Source organism: Schistocerca americana, chromosome 3, assembly GCF_021461395.2.
Source record: "Schistocerca americana isolate TAMUIC-IGC-003095 chromosome 3, iqSchAmer2.1, whole genome shotgun sequence".
In the NCBI taxonomy this organism is placed as follows: domain Eukaryota; kingdom Metazoa; phylum Arthropoda; class Insecta; order Orthoptera; family Acrididae; genus Schistocerca; species Schistocerca americana.
In genome coordinates this window covers 781240236-781256768 of record NC_060121.1, presented here as the reverse complement: position 1 = coordinate 781256768, position 16533 = coordinate 781240236, and the positions used below count along the sequence as shown (strand labels likewise).

The window sequence follows — 16533 nt, the reverse complement described above, 5'->3', positions numbered from 1 at the left end:
TTCGAAGCACAGGGACTGGAAAGCCTTAAGGTGAACGGATCCTTGCTTCCCGTACTGCAGCGAACGTCATCCGCAGGTAGCAAGAGGAGAACCGCACCGGAAATGACCGCGGAGAAGCCCTCGGACGTTGGCGCGCCAGACACATATAGTCTGCGGCCGCGTGCTCGGCTCCAGTTCACCACCGGCAATGGAGGGTGAAGCTTTGACAATGCCAGCCATTCGTGCTGGCGAAACGTCAGAAAAATCATTAGATGAACGTCGGCCGTATAACCCGAGACAGAAGCCAGTAGGCAGTTTGTCAACAAGTGGCCACAAAAGCCTTAAAAATTTTGTATTACACACTTTCTCCAGCCCAGACAAATTCAGCAATTGGTTCTTTTGCACTAGGTATGGTTAGGGTGGACCTTAGATGAGTTAAGAGCACAATTTGTTCATGGGCAATTTTTGGAAAAAGCTATGATTTTTGGGTTATGGCCTATAATTTCTGGTCACGATCGATCGTCGAAATTTTTCCCGTACGCTTTTAAGATGTTGTTCTCAAGGGAACTTGAAACTTTTTCAGTATCACTATTCGCTACCGAGATCCAGAAGTTGAAAGTTATCGCACTTACGCACGTAAAATATGCAGGTAATATCCAGTCTGAGCCATGAAAGTAGTTTTAACTGACGTAGTGAACGCACGCCAAGGGTTCTGGGGTCATTGCAAGGGTTCTGAGTTCACGATTTAGTTAGGAGGCGCGCGTTTTTGAAATGGTGACGAAAAACATAGTTTGGTGACCTCGGACATTTCAAAGTATTGTCACAATGAACGAAAAAATTATTTCCACAATCAGATTAGTTTTGCCATTGAACAAACACATTAGCCTCAAGGATAACCAGACTTCACCCAATGTCTTTAGCTGGCTACTGGAGGCTCACATGACTCAAACTTTTTTTTTTTGTTTCTCCGTGAAAGTGGGTAGGGTTTATTGTTTTAGAGCTCGGCCCAACGTAAAAACACAGTGAGCTAGGTGTAGAATAGAGGAGCCCGGTTGGGAAAGTTTAAAATGAAATGTACAGTTCTGGCATTTCTTTCAACTAAAGTAAACCACCAGAAAACATTGACTGCGGCATGTTTTAATTGCAGTTATTGAACATAATATGTTGTATACAGGATGTCCCTGGTGGATTTGTCAATTTTCAGAGATATAACACGGACGTTAATTCGAAGCAAGAAAGGCTAGCAAACACGGCCTCTAAAATACATACCTTAAGAGCTACGAGAACTTGTTCATCTTCGCTACTGTGAAACAGATCTCTTCTACTGAACAAGCGGTCATCGCCCTTGCAGTACGCATTTTAGAGCCCATAGTTGCATGACTTTTTGCTTCGAGTGATCATTGCTGACACCCGTGAATATTGACCAATCCTCCTGGGACACGTTGTAAAGAGGCTGAACCTGAACCTCATCAACATCATTTCAGAGAGTGTTCAGGGATATTTCGTATTTTGATATAAGGAACCTGTTGTCTGCGGTGGCTCGTTGCAGGATACGTTATTTGGAAATAAACTTAATCCATTCCTCTACAGCAGTGATGGGGCAAACAGACCTGTTAACCGTACCGGTACTTCAGTATTGAATAACCGGTATTTTTCGGTATTTGTTTGGTCTCGGCTGCGACAAGTTTTCTAAATTTCTTACTAATAACTGGGGAACAAAATGGCATCTAACTTGCCAAAGCAGAGGTGGAAAAATTTTTGATTTTAAATAAACAATTTAAGTAACATTTTTACTACAAATGAGTGACGCTTATTCTTAAAATTTAAATAATGGGCGGTTACATAAAATGGGAAATACCATCAATGCTATTTCAGCAACAACACAGACGGTTGGAAACTAGCAACAAACACATGACATAAGAATCTGTACAGTACTGCTGAGACGATAACGTACTTGTTGCCGTGTGGTCTGGGCTACTACACGGTACGCGTGTTGAACTAGATATGCTCCGCCTCGTCTATTCGGTACTTTCGCCGGCCGGTGTGGCGATGCGGTTCTAGGCGCTTCAGTCTAGAACCGCGTGCCCGCTACGGTCGCAGGTTCGAATCCTGCCTCGGGCACGGATGTGTGTGATGTCCTTAGGTTAGTTAGGTTTAAGTAGTTCTAAGTTCTAGGGGAGTAATAACCTCATAAGTTGAGTCCCATAGTGCTCAGAGCCATTATTCGGTACTTTCTCGTGTCGCCTTCAGACGGTTTGATCGCAGAATGAAACCACGTTAGTTTGTACGTATTTTGCGAAGCGCGGAAGCAGTGGAGTACAATGCTCCATTTGTTTTCAAAGATTAAAAACGACAGGACGCACAGTATATTTTCGACATCAAAGAAGAACAACAAATTCACAATGTGCGTCAGAAAAAAAGGTAAATTTGGCTGATATATCTATTAACTGACGTGTTATAAACATAGGATAACTGATCCCTTAATTTTCTCTCTGTCGGTCCGTTATGGCCAGGGGACAACGGAAGGTACGTACTTTTTCAAGTCAATAAACTTTGCCAAAAGTCGTATACTTTAAGCTACGAGTATTTTATTTCGAACCCAACCAGTTTCGGCAGTTCATTTTGCCATCTTCAAGCCTCATACGCCTTTTTTCGAATCAATGAGCTTATCGTATAGTGCCATAAAACTGGATACCGTGAATCCCAATCGTTGTGCAACTGATTCATACGAAAGCGTGACCTGAACTCAGTCAGTTGGGGTCACACTTTCGTATGTGTATGGGGCCTGAAGATGACAAAATGAATTGCCAAAACTGGTTTCGTCAGTAATAAAATAAAATAACCTGAAGTATATGGCTTTCGGTAAAGTTTATTGCTTTAATTTTGTGGTTGCTTTAGGGTAAAAAATTTATACTATCCAAAAGTGGCGATGCAGGAAATTTGTCGTCTTTTGACCTTTCGCTCTCTCTCCGTCGCAGCTGACCGTTTCCTTCACTTTCACCTTCTGCCACAACCTCGATCTCATATCGTTCTAATTCTCTTTCTCTTCCAACTTCATTACCTTTTTTAAGCTTTGTTAGAGATTCGTTTATTTCTGGAAATAATAGCAATAAAAAGCCGAAAATCAGTCATTTCAGAACCCAGTTATTTCGAGCGTTTTTAAGTCCGGTTAAACCAGAAACGAAAAATCCGGTGTAACCGAAAACCGGTTTGTTTCGGCGATAACTGCCAGCCCTACCCCACAGTACATGCTTTCAGAATATTAACGCCCACTTCACTCTTAACCTACATGTTTGTAGCATCGGAAAACTGCAGATGGAAAAATGACTGATGTGGCCTTCCATTGCATCCTGCGAACGCCTGCAGGAGGTGCATATAGACCATTTCTGAATCAGTAAACCGATCCATACTGTTGCATATCACTGTTGACGTGTAACACTGTTGGAAATTACAAGCCCGAGATAGAACACAGCAGTACCAGATACGAACTTGAGAAGGAATAGTTAAAGAGGCCACTACAGTTGTTAACGGCAGATATCGTGAGTGAAAGGAACAAGTTTTTTTCCAAACAAGCGCTTACATTTGCACTGTTCTGCAGATATTTATAGTGCAGTCGAGACAAAAATAAGTGAAGCTAACAAATCAAGTGAAACAAAATTGTGTTTCGACCACGGTAGGCTAGTGGCGAACAACATTCGAAATTTAGCCTGTAGATTTAGGGTTAACCCTGTTACTTCCCAAACCATCAGAGCACACTGTCTGAAAGGGATAGCCAGAATATTTTATTCGCTGGACGGCAGTGTAGTTCAGGAGCCAATTGCACAATTAAAGCCGCTTACCATAAGAGGTCGAACTACTAACAGACAATTACCTTGTACTTTTCATAGTTTCAGGGGCAGTGAAATACAGAGGCCATTTCCACCTCATCAGGTCATCCATATCGTTTGTTGGCAAGTTGAGAAGCCAGCAAGTAAGTTTATATCTCTTTCTATGTCTGTAAATCCCAATATGGAGTGAAAAGTGGACTGGTCTGTAACTTCGCGAACAATCTATACACTCAGTTTCTTGCCCTCTAAATATCGCTAGGATATCATACCATACTTGTTATACAGACATTGTTTCGTTCGAGCCAAATATCAATGTTGGAAGGGTCATGGAACAATTTCTTTATTCACAAAGCACAAAATACTTCTGTACCATTGTTAAAGCAATATCGGTAACGAACTTAAATTGTATTTGTCTCTGTGTTCCAATCACAAGTCATGGACAAATCCCGAAGTCTTTTAAAATTTGTTCGATTTGGCCTATCGTTTTAAATCGCACTGCTTTAAGTATTGGTACTTATGACCTTTCATTGCTGCACAGTGTTCGACTTGTAATTGATGTTTTCAGTGAAATGAACTAAATTTTATCTCAATTTGTAATGCCTCTGAATAAAAAGAGAGATGAATTGAAGGAAATAAAACAAAGTTGGAATTTCTTTTATGATTCCAACAGGCACACGACATACTCGGGCGCTACTCCTCTAAATACTAATGCCTCTGCTGCTCTTATCTCAAGAGTTACATACATATATAAAAAAAAGTTTTTCCTCAACCCAGCTCCCACAACTCCTGAAGATAGACGTTGACTGTGGATCACAGTCCCTTTGACTGTTCAGAGATGTCACTAATCCGCCCAAAGATGTAAAAAGCCATGCATGAGCAGCACCTACTACTAGACAGAGAAGGTCCGACAGCCGATCAGTTCCAGTCATTCCACCAGGAAGGAGGTACGTGGCTCTTGTCTGTAGTTCAACCATGCCTAGACGGTCAATACTGCGGTTCGCTCGCTTCCGCATTGTTACTCTGTGCCAAGAAAGGCTCTCAACAAGGGAAGTGTCCAAGCGTCTCGGAGTGAACCAAAGCGATGTTGTTTGGACATGGAGGAGATACAGACAGACAGGAACAGTCGATGACATGCCTCGCTCAGGCCGCCCAAGCGCTACTACTGCAGTGGATGACCGCGACCTACGGATTATGGCTTGGAGTATCGCTGACAGCACCGCCACCTGTTGAATAATGCTTTTCGTGCAGCCACAGGACGTCATGTTACGACTCAAACTGTACGCAATAGGCTGCATGATGCGCAACTTCACTCCCGACGTCCATGGCGAGGTCCATCTTTGCAACCACGACACTATGCAGCGCGGTACAGATGGGCGCAACAACATGCCGAATGGACCACTCAGGATAGGCATCACGTTCTCTTCATCGATGAGTGTCGCACAGGAGAGCAACGAGGTGGAGGTTCCCTGATGTTTTGGGGTGGCATTATGTAGGGGCGACGTACGCCGCTGGTGATCGTGGAAGGCGCCGTAACGGCTGAACGATACGTGAATGCCATCCTCCGACTGATAGTACAACCATATCGGCAGCATATTGGCGAGGCATTCGTCTTCATGGACGACAATTCGCTCCCCCATCGTGCACGTCTTGTGAATGACGTCCTTCAAGATAACGACGTCGCTCGACTAGAGTGGCCAGCATTTTTTCCAGACATGAACCCTATCGGACATGCGTGGGGTAGATTGAAAAGGGCTGTTTATGGACGAAGTGACCCACCAACCACTCTGAAAGCTCTACGCCGAATCGCCGTTGAGGAGTGGGACAATCTGGACCAACAGTGCCTTGATGAACTTGTTGATAGTACTCCACGACGAATACAGGCTTGCATCAATGCAAGAGGACGCGGTACTGGGTATTAGAGGTAACGGTACGTACAGCAATCTGGACCACCTCTGAAGGTCTCGCCGTATGGTGGTACAACATGTAATGTTTGGTTTTCAGGAGCAGTAAAAAGGGCGGAAATGATGTTTATCTTGATGTCTATTTCAGTTTTCTGTACAGGTTCCGGAACTCTCGGAGCCGAGGTGATGCAAAACTTTTTTTGATGTGTACATTTGATAATGACAGCTAAAAGCACCTTGTTGCGTGGAGAAAGCAAATCTTATTCAAATGTTTTGATTTCCAGTTGTGATGGGTTCCTGGAATTTTCGTGACACATCTCGTGACACGCAAAGTAATTCTTTCCTTATGTGGAAAGCACTAAAATGTCCGGTCACTCGCTATTAAAATAAAAAACTGTGGGTTCGCCAGAACGAGCTATGTGCGGGTAGCTCCTTGGGTAAGAGATAGCCGAGAGTGTTAATTTTCAGTAAGATATGAAGACACCGTAAAGTTCTTCCATGCCTCTTTTGTGACTACTTGCCTGTATAATGCGTCCTAAGTGACAAGTGTGTCCGGAAAACGACAAGAACTCTGATTTTCGAATGTTTCCAGTGCTCGTCCCTCACGAGCGGAAGTGGCTGAACACGTCTTAAGGGGGCTTAATTCGGCGATGAACTATTTTCTGTCGGTTTCACAACTACGTTTCGTCACAGAAAGTGAACATACAATTCCTGAATTCGCTTGGAGATACACTGGTGTGCAAAAACTTCAGGAAGAAAATAATTGTCGCGTGACGGCAAAGTAACATAGGTCGATGAATCTTGGTCGATACAAGGAGATAACTGCTACAACATAATATAGAAGGTAAATGAAAGAATTATTCATTGAAACGTCAGACATGACGCTATTATTCAAAGGCGTTAATTACACTTAAGTCAGTGATTTATGATGGTCCCGTGATGACTGGGTGTTGTGTGATGTCCTTAGGTTAGTTAGGTTTAAGTAGTTCTAAGTTCTAGGGGTCTGATGACCATAGCTGTTGAGTCCCATAGTGCTCAGAGCCTTTTTTTTTTATGATGGTCCCCCGGACATTACGAAGGGCGGGACATAGCCTAGTTCTAAATAGGGCGTGTGATCACCACGGACGACATTGCGTGCTCTTCAGCGGGCTCCCATGCTAACTACAAGGTTGATCATGAGTTCTTGTGGTATGGCGTTCCAGCAGAGACGTCGACAAGTGTGTGTGTGTGTGTGTGTGTGTGTGTGTGTGTGTGTGTGTGTGTGTGTGTAAACATGCTGCAAAACGTCTTCCCAATTCTTTTGCCGAATATCCTCTCGTTCCAACAGCCACTCTACCTGCGTTGTTAGATGCGGTCGCGCATTGTCACCAATAAAAACGAAGTCAGGGCGAAATGCATCCTCGACCTGAAGATATACACACGGGTGAGGAACAGTGTGTCACAATAACGTCGAACGGTATGTGTGCACTGTCAGTACGCACATGCAACTTTGTCTCCTAACATCATCAACGCTTTTACCACCAAAATTAGCATATTCGACATTTTTACTGGGTGCATTGCGTGCTTCCACTTCTTGCCATACGACGGTAAGTTCAATACTGTCGGACATGATGGTTTAGATGATCTGATGAAGCATTACGTTATACATCTACATGGATTCTCTGCAAATCACATTGAAGTGCCTGGCAGAGGGTTCATCCAATCACCTTCACAATTCTCTATTATTCCAATCTCGTATAGCACGCAGGAAGAATTAACACCTATATCTTTCCGTACGAGCTGTAATTTCCCTTACTTTATCGTGGTGATCGTTCCTCCCTATGTAGGTCGGTGTCAACAAAATATTTTCGCATTCGGAGGAGAAATTTGGTGATTGGAATTTCTTGAGAAGATTCCGTCGCAACGAAAAACGCCTTCCTTTTAACGATTTTCAGCCCAAATCGTGTATCTTTTGTGTCACTGTCTCCCATATATCGCTATAACACAAAACGTGCTGCCTTTCTTTGAACTTTTTCGGTGTACTCCGTCAGTCCTATCTGGTAAGGATCCCACACCGCGCAGCAGTTTTCTGAAAGAGGACGGACAGTCTCGTTAGTAGGTCTGTTACATTTTCCAAGTGTCCTGCGAATAAAACGTAGTGTTTGGTTAGCCTTTCCCACAACATTTTCTGTGTGTTCCTTCCAATTTAAGTTGTTCGTGATTGTAATACCTACGTATTTAGTTGAATTTACGGCTTTTAAATTAGACTGATTTATCGTGTAACCGAAGTTTGAGTGGATGACCTCACACTTTTCGTTATTTAGGGTCAACTGCCACTTTTCGCACCATTCAGATATCTTTCCTAAATCGTTTTGCAGTTTGTTTTGATCTTCTGATGACTTTATTAGTCGATAAACGACAGCGTCATCTGCAAACAACCGAAGACGGCTGCTCAGATTGTCTCCAAAATCGTTTATATAGATAAGGAACAGCAAACGTCCTGCAACACTACCTTGGGGAACGCCAGAAATCACTTCTGTTTTACTCCATGACTTTCTATCAATTACTACGAACTGTGACCTCTCTGACAGGAAATCACAAAGCCACTCACATAACTGAGACGATATTCCATAAGCACGCAATTTCGCAACGTTGTATGGGAGCTATTGACCTCCAAATCTTGGAAGATTAACCGGTCATCGTTACTGTGACACTCTAGTCCTTCTCCATGTGCGTCTTTTCAGGAGTGCATTCGGCTCTGGCTTCGTTTTTATGGGTGACAATGCGCTCGCGACGTCATCGCACAGCGCAGGTGGAGCAGCCCTTGGAACGACAGGATATCGATGAAGTCATTGGCGTGCCCGTTCTCTGGAATTAAATCCCACCGAGAACGTGTGCGATGCGTTGGGGAGACGTATTCCAGCGACGACCACGCAGCAGTTGTCAGCTACGCTGGTGGAGGAAGGGAACGCCCTACCACAAGAAAGCCTTACCAACCTTGCGGGCAGCACGAGAGTGCGTAGCCGAGCCATGCACTGCTGTCCGTGGTAGCGACGCGTCGTACTAATGACCATTTGTAATGTCGAGCAGATAATCACAAATACTGTGACCTGGGTGTAATTATTGGCTTTGAAAGAAATAAGCAAAGAGGCAAACTGAAACGACATTTCTATTGTTACCTTCTGTATAACTGTAATTTCTTTCCAAATATGGTCCAAACTACTTTGCTGTTTCAGTGAAATACACTACTGGCCCTTAAAATTGCTACACCACGAAAATGACGTGCTACAGGCGCGTAATTTAACCGACAGGAAGAAGATGCTGTGATATGCAAATGATTAGCTTTTCAGAGCATTCACACAAGGTTGGCGCCGGTGGCGACACCTTCAACGTGCTGACACGAGGAAAGTTTCCAACCGATTTCTCATACAAAAACAGCAGTTGATTGCCGCTGCCTGGTGAAACGTTGTTGTGATGCCTCGTGTAAGGAGGAGAAAAGAGTACCATCACGTTTCCGACTTTGGTAAAGGTCGGGTTATAGTCTATCGCGAGTGCGGTTTATCGTGTCGCGACACTGCTGCTCGCGTTGGTCGAGACCCAATGACTGTTAGCAGAATATGGAATCGGTGGGTTCGGGAGGGTAGTACGGAACGGCGTGCTGGATCCCAACGGCCTCGTATCACTAGCAGTCGAGATGACAGGCATCTTATCCGCATGGCTGTAACGGATCGTGCAGCCACGTCTCGATCCCTGAGTCAACAGATGGGGACGATTGAAGGCAACAACCATCTGCACGAACAGTTCGACGACGTTTGCAGCGGCATGGAGTATCAGCTCGGTGACCATGGCTGCGGTTACCCCTGACGCTGCATCACAGACAGGAGCGCCAGCGATGGTGTTCTCAACGACGAACCTGGGTGCACGAATAGCAAAACATCGTTTTTTTTCGGATGAATCCAGGTTCTGTTTACAGCATCATCATGGTCGCATCCGTGTTTGGCGACATCGCGGTGAACGCACATTGGAAGCGTGTATTCGTCATTGCCATACTGGCGTATCACACGGCATGATGGTATGGGGTGCCATTGGTTACACGTCTCGATCACCTCTTGTTCACATTGACGGCACTTTGAACAGTGGGCGTTACATTTCAGATGTGTTACGACCCGTGGCTCTACCCTTCATTCGATCCCTGCGAAACCCTACATTTCAGCAGGATAATGCACGACCGCATGTTGCAGGTCCTGTACGGGCCTTTCTGGATACAGAAAATGTTCGACTGCTGCCATGGCCAGCACATTCTCCAGATCTCTCACCAACTGAAAAGTCTTGTCAATGGTGGCCGAGCAACTGACGCGTCACAATACGCCAGTCACTACTCTTGATGAACTGTGGTATCGTGTTGAAGCTGCATGGGCAGCTGTACCTGTACACCCCATCCAAGATCTGTATGACTGAATGCCCAGGGGTATCAAGGCCGTTATTACGGCCAGAGGTGGTTGTTCTGGGTACTGATTTCTCATGATCTATGCACCCAAATTGCGTGAAAACGCAATCACATGTCAGTTCTAGTTTAATATATTTGTCCAATAAATGCCCGTTTATCATCTGCGTTTCTTCTTGGTGTAGCAATTTTAATGGCCAGTAGTGTACTTTTGTTTTTAAGTTTTGCACACCAGCGTAGCTCCACGCCCAGCTTCACGCAAGAAAGAAATTCTTTTCTTTGCCAGAATTTACTTTTAAGAGCTAACGATGAAGTGAGATGGTTCTCTACGAACTTCATTCGCTAGTGCTTTACTGCCGTAGCTGAAGAAGACAAATTTTTGTTTTGTAACAAGTAAGTGCAGGGCGATCGGTAAACAAAACGTGTGCAATCGTCGGCATCACAAGAATTCCACAGTACTAATCTCACATCGTTATTTTTTCAGTATTTAGTCAAAATGTATTGCGCCGGAATGTACTTATCGACAAATAAACCACTTGCTGATTAAATTCCAGTGTATTATTTTTCGCTAGAACACTTAAGTGCCTTCGAAGAGTTCCTTCACTTCTCGAAGCAAATTTGTATGCGACAGAGCTCTGCTCTTCGCATTGTCCGAATTTCTTTGCATTGTTCACGACATCTAAGAATCTGCTGTCTAATATCCTATTTGTCCATACTGAAATGGCATACGTATTGCGAGCACTTAACGGGTTCATTGCTTGAATCACTGACCCTTTGGCTTTCTGACCCTCCTTGCTTAATTTGCATGTAAGAGATTTCTTTGTAAGGACGTTCCGTTGCCAACGATGTTGATGAGAAAGTTTTTTTGCTGGGAGTTAACCTATTTTCTAGAATGTATTTTAGTTTGTCGCGATGTTTTCTCGCCTATATTCGTTTTTTCTTAAGTTTTCGTGTGGCAAGCACTTCCATTGCCTGCATCATGCTGAGGTGTTGTGATGCACACGTAACTATAACAAGTATTTTCCACAAATAACATAGTAAAAACACTTTTCACTTCACCAAAAGACAGTGTGATTGTGGTTTGTTGCGTGTCCCAGCCCAGTCAGTGTTCATTTGTTCACCAGAGAGTTCGGCGCCAAATTTGAATCTCATCATCATTCGCGAAGTGTCGAGACTGGAAATGGACAGATTTGGAACTTGTGTGGACGCTGATCACCACGATGTTGAGCGTCCCACAAATCATCATCATCATCATCATCATCGTCCCCAATTACAATATGATTTTTGAGCAGAGTTTCCAACATTCAGAATCAATAGGAGAATACTGGTAATTTTTTATAGTTGTCAACCACTTACATCATTTCGAGAAAAGTATCGGTGGGCGGACTAAATTTTCTTTTATTTGCCTATAGGATATTTTAATTCTTTTCATCTTGAAACTGAGGGTGTCAAAATGTTTCAATCTTTGTTCGATTTGTAGTTCATTACATGAAATAATTGGAAAAACCGAAAATTGGTTATTTCGAGCAGTTTTAACAGTCCGGTTAAACTGGCGTTGAAAAAAAAAATCCAACCGAAAACCGGTTGTTTCGCTGATAACCGCTATTCCTCCTGTGCAAGCATGTAGCATTGTTGGTCTTTCTGCCTTTGGAGTCATCCCTAAACCACCCTTGTGCCATCTAGGGGCAGTGGGTGGAAGGCAGAGAATTCCAGCGACAGGACAAAAAATGGAAGGACAGCTCTGCGCGGAAGTGAGCGAAGCGCCAGGCGAGGTCAGAGTGGGGCCAGCTGTCGGCAGTGGGAGCGACACGGCGGTTGGAGAGGCTCGTGCGCGAGCTTGTTTACTGCGCAGTAAGGCCCCGGCGTCTGGAAGAAGCGAGGACCTGCCCGTGATAGCAGCGACGTTACGACGACATCCAACACGGTAAACAGGCCGGCGAGATTATCTGCTGCTCCCGTCAGGGCCACATCCCACAAACATCAAACCACTACTGTAGCTCTACTGAAGAACTGTACAGGTTACATGTTTGTTTGCATTGTCATCTTACGCAGCTGCTGTTAAATCAGTTGTCATTGTGTCTCCGTCTTAAACCTACTGTAATTGGTTAAAGAGAATTTTATACCAGACGCGTCTCACTCTGTTATAAAGCGTCCCCCGCGATCATTCTGCGAATATGAATACATACAGTCATGGAAAAAGTATTCATACACCGTAGATCATGCAGAATAATATTATTTGTTAGAACTAAAGAAACTAAAGATCGCAACCATAGATGTTATTTGGTAACCCAACAGTATGGAGCTTCCTTCCTAATCTGTACATATAGGATTGACTAACAAATTAGCTTTCTGCAAAAAGAACATAATTCTTTATCAGCTGGCTGCACACAGCGGGGGAAAAGAATTCACACATACAAATAAAATTACGTTGTACATAAATAGTCCGCAGCTCGTGGTCGTGCGGTAGCGTTCTCGCTTCCCGCGCCCGGGTTCACGGGTTCGATTCCCGGCGGGGTCAGGGATTTTCTCTGCCTCGTGATGACTGGTTGTTGTGTGATGTCCTTAGGTTAGTTAGGTTTAAGTAGTTCTAAGTTCTAGGGGACTGATGACCATAGATGTTAAGTACCATAGTGCTCGGAGCCATTTGTACATAAATATAATGACAATATTAAACACGTCTCCTATATATCATTTCTGTTAAAGTCTTTGGCATGACATGAACGAGTTTTCTGGTAATGTCGCTGTTGATCCATTGTGGACGTGGGGCAGCGGCTGGTTAAATATTCAAATGGTACAAATGGCTCTGAGCACTATGCGACTGAACATCTGAGGTCATCAGTCCCCTAGAACTTAGAACTACTTAAACCTAACTAACCTAAGGACATCACACACCTCCATAAGAGGCGGGATTCGAACCTGCGGCCGTAGCAGTCGCGCGGTTCCGGACTGAAGCGCCTAGAACCACTCGGCCACTGCAGCCGGCTGGTTAAATATTCAACAAAGATATTCACCAAACAGCTGTGCAAAGTGAGAACTTATTTTGTTTTCGCTACCAGTTTCGGCAGTTCAATATGTGCCCCCTATGCCAATGTCGATAATTTTTGAGAAGTGCGTGTGGGACCTGAAGATGGCATATTGAATTTCTGAAACCGGTAGAAAAATAAAATAACTTCTCGACAAACACAGCTGGTTGGCGAATACGTTTGTTAAACAAAAAAAAAAAGACTTTTGCTAGTCTCTAGCTTATCTTTTGTCACTCTTGTTGTAGACATTGTTTTAGAGCAGTCTTTCCTCGTGTATCATGTTTTCTGACCATTCTTTCCAGCTTACTCCATAGATATTCAAGTGGTTTAAGGTCAGTTGGAAACTTGAGAATATGGGGAGTATGCAACAACCACCACCACAGACGAACAATTTCGCTGTATCCTTGGAGGCTATTGTCTTCTTAAAAGTAGGAATCTGTGCTTAAACTCAAGCTATCAACACATTTTTGCAGATTTTACTTTAGGATACCTAACTACTGAAACCTATCCATCTTTACCTTCAATAAAAACGAGTCGTGCAACACCAAATGTAGCCACACATCCGCATATCGTAATTCCTTCGTCACTGTCCTTTACTGTGGGTCGTGTGTGTTTGAGGTCCAGCCCACTGTTTCGTCGTCTCCGCACCAAAATTCTGCAATCGTTTTCAAATATTTAAATTTACTTTCATCCATGAACTGTGCCTTGTCCCAGAAACTTGTGTTCTTGCTTATATGCTCTCGAGCAAATTCAAGTCTCAACTTCTTGCCCTTCTTGCTGATGTATGGTTTTCTTCTAAGTACCCTAGCTCCATAACCTGCACTACTTAAAACATAGAGAACAGCCCTTGATGTTGTTTCCTTCCCGAACTAATCTGTAACAAGCGTAGACAATGTATCAATTTAGAATCTTTTTGACCACCCTTATTAACATATTTCGTTCTGCTTGCATTAGCTTCTGCGGTCCTTTTCTTTCGCTATTAACCAGGATTTTTTTTATCTCTAAATCGCGACGCTATGCACTGCACAGTTTCCCGTCTTCATCCAATAATATCAACCATTTCTGAAAATAATTTTACCTCCGTATATTGGGAGATAAAAAATTTGTCTTTCCTCTACAGTTGTTTCCTACTCTTCGCGGCCCATTTTGCTGTTGCACGGCATTCACAAGGTATCAGAAGCAACATGCGTGAGGTGCAGCTTGCCACAGAAGGCGTTCCTTGCTGCAAATGATTCGTTAGTCTTTTCTACGTATATTTACATTTTTTGTAGTGTATGAATACTTTTTCTTCGCTGTGTGAAGCCCGCTGGTACAGAGTTTTTGTGTATTCTTTGCAGAAGGCTTTATAGTTAACCCTTCTAAATGCACAGATTATGAAGGAAGCCTCATACTATTAGCTTACCAAAGAACACCTCTGGTTCTGATGTCTAGTTCTAAGAAATACTGTTATTGTCCATGAACAACTATGTATGAATACTTTTTTGCATGACCGTTTGTACATCTTTGGTGGTTTTAGATTAAAAACAGTATTTTCTTTATAAAATTGGCGTGCAGGTTACTTAGTGTTTCTGCCCCTTGTCCACACATTCTGGAAACCATTGTTTCTTCCCTCTTCAAACGGTTTCTTCATTCTGGGGTAAGGCTCATCGGTGCTGTCATGGCTAATGTTTTTCTGATAGCTGTAAGTTGTTTACATGTGCCACTGATAAATTGATGTTCTTCGGTGCCAATTAGACTGCAGAGGGCGCACAGCGGATAATCTGCCAGATGAATGGAGTGTAGTCTTCAGTTCGTTCGGAATTTTCTGGTGATAACGTAGCACCACTTAACCCTTGGATTGGTGGGTAACAGCGGGTCGTGTATATTCTTCCAAATTTTGTGCCAGTTGAAATACTTTATTCCGTGGCATTCCTATTTTTTAAAATTTGTCGTAAGGTCTTATGGGACCAAACTGCTGAGGCCATCGGTCCCTAAGCTTACGCACTATTTAATCTAACTTGGACTAACTTACACTAAGGACAACTCACACACCCATGCCTGAGGGAGGACTCGAACCTCCGACGGAGGGGGAGGGGTGCCGCGCGGACCGTGACAAGGCGCCCCAGATCGCACGGCTACCCCGCGTGGCTCGTATTTTTATTTTGCGTCAAATTCTTGTACATTCTTTAACTTTGTTGATATTGTAAGATTGTTTAATTATTCATGTAGCCCCACATACATATTTTTATTCACATTTTCATGCTCTCATATTACTCCCCATGTCTATTAACATAATTAATGGTAACTGAGATGTTTTTTTTTTCATAATTCGTTTTACTACTTGTAAAATGCATGTGCAATTTCACACATTGCCTACGGTCAGGCTAGGAACTGAATTAGCTGTTCACATCTGATGCGAGAAGCTGTATTTCCCCGTCTATTCGTCACATCAGCTTAGAAGATAGACGGCGGTGGGATGGAAGTGCCCGGCCTTTGGCACGGCTATAAATGTCAGAAAAGAGGAAAGAGGAAGCCGTCTGGCAGAATTTTGCACAGAGCATAACTTAATCATAGCTAACACTTGGTTCAAGAATCATAAAAGAAGGTTGTATACATGGAAGAATCCTGGAGATACTAAAAGGTAGCAGATAGAATATATAATGGTAAGATAGAGATTTAGGAACCAGGTTTTAAATTGTAAGACATTTCCAGGGGCAGATGTGGACTCTGACCACAATCTATTGATTATGAACTGTAGATTAAAACTGAAGAAACTGCAAAAAGGTGGGAATTTAAGGAGATGGGACCTGAATAAACTGACTAAACCAGAGGTTGTACATTGTTTCAGGGAGAGCATAAGGGAACAATTGATAGTAATGGGGGAAAGAAATACAGTAGAAGAAGAATGGGTAGCTCTGAGGGATGAAGTAGTGAAGGCAGCAGAGGATCAAATAGGTAAAAAGATGAGGGCTAGTAGAAATCCTTGGGTGACAGAAGAAATATTGAATTTAATTGATGAAAGGAGAAAATATAAGAACGCAGTAAATGAAGCAGGCAAAAGGGAATACAAACGTCTCAAAAATGAGATCGACGGGAAGTGCAAAATGGCTAAGCAGGGATGACTAGAGGACAAATGTAAGGATGTAGAGGCTTATCTCACTAGGGGTAAGATAGATACTGCCTACAGGAAAATTAAAGAGACCTTTGGAGAAAAGAGTCACTTGTATGAATATCAAGAGCTCAGATGGAAACCCAGTTCTAAGCAAAGAAGGGAAAGCAGAAAGGTGAAAGAAGTATATAGAGGGCCTATACAAGGGCGATGTACTTGAGGACAATATTATGGAAATGGAAGAGGATGTAGATGAAGATGAAATGGGAGATACGATACTGCGTGAAGAGTT

At 43.3% G+C, this 16533-nt stretch overlaps 2 protein-coding genes across 3 annotated transcripts in view; both read left to right on the top strand.

Annotated features, from left to right (window-relative positions):
- LOC124605815 (deoxynucleoside triphosphate triphosphohydrolase SAMHD1) overlaps positions 1–16533 on the top strand; it is a 355281-nt gene that overhangs the window by 7364 nt on the left and 331384 nt on the right. Inside the window, exon 1 of one of the 2 annotated variants that reach the window (XM_047137725.1) lies at positions 11947–12054. The exons of the other annotated variant lie outside the window; for it this stretch is intronic. The gene's annotated coding sequence lies outside the window, so the exon portion shown is untranslated. Of the gene's footprint in view, positions 1–11946; positions 12055–16533 lie in introns of those variants that run through there. 2 annotated transcript variants of the gene reach the window in all.
- The window catches only part of LOC124606401 (putative mediator of RNA polymerase II transcription subunit 12), a 509903-nt gene that overhangs the window by 408157 nt on the left and 85213 nt on the right, over positions 1–16533 (top strand). The window lies entirely within an intron of this gene.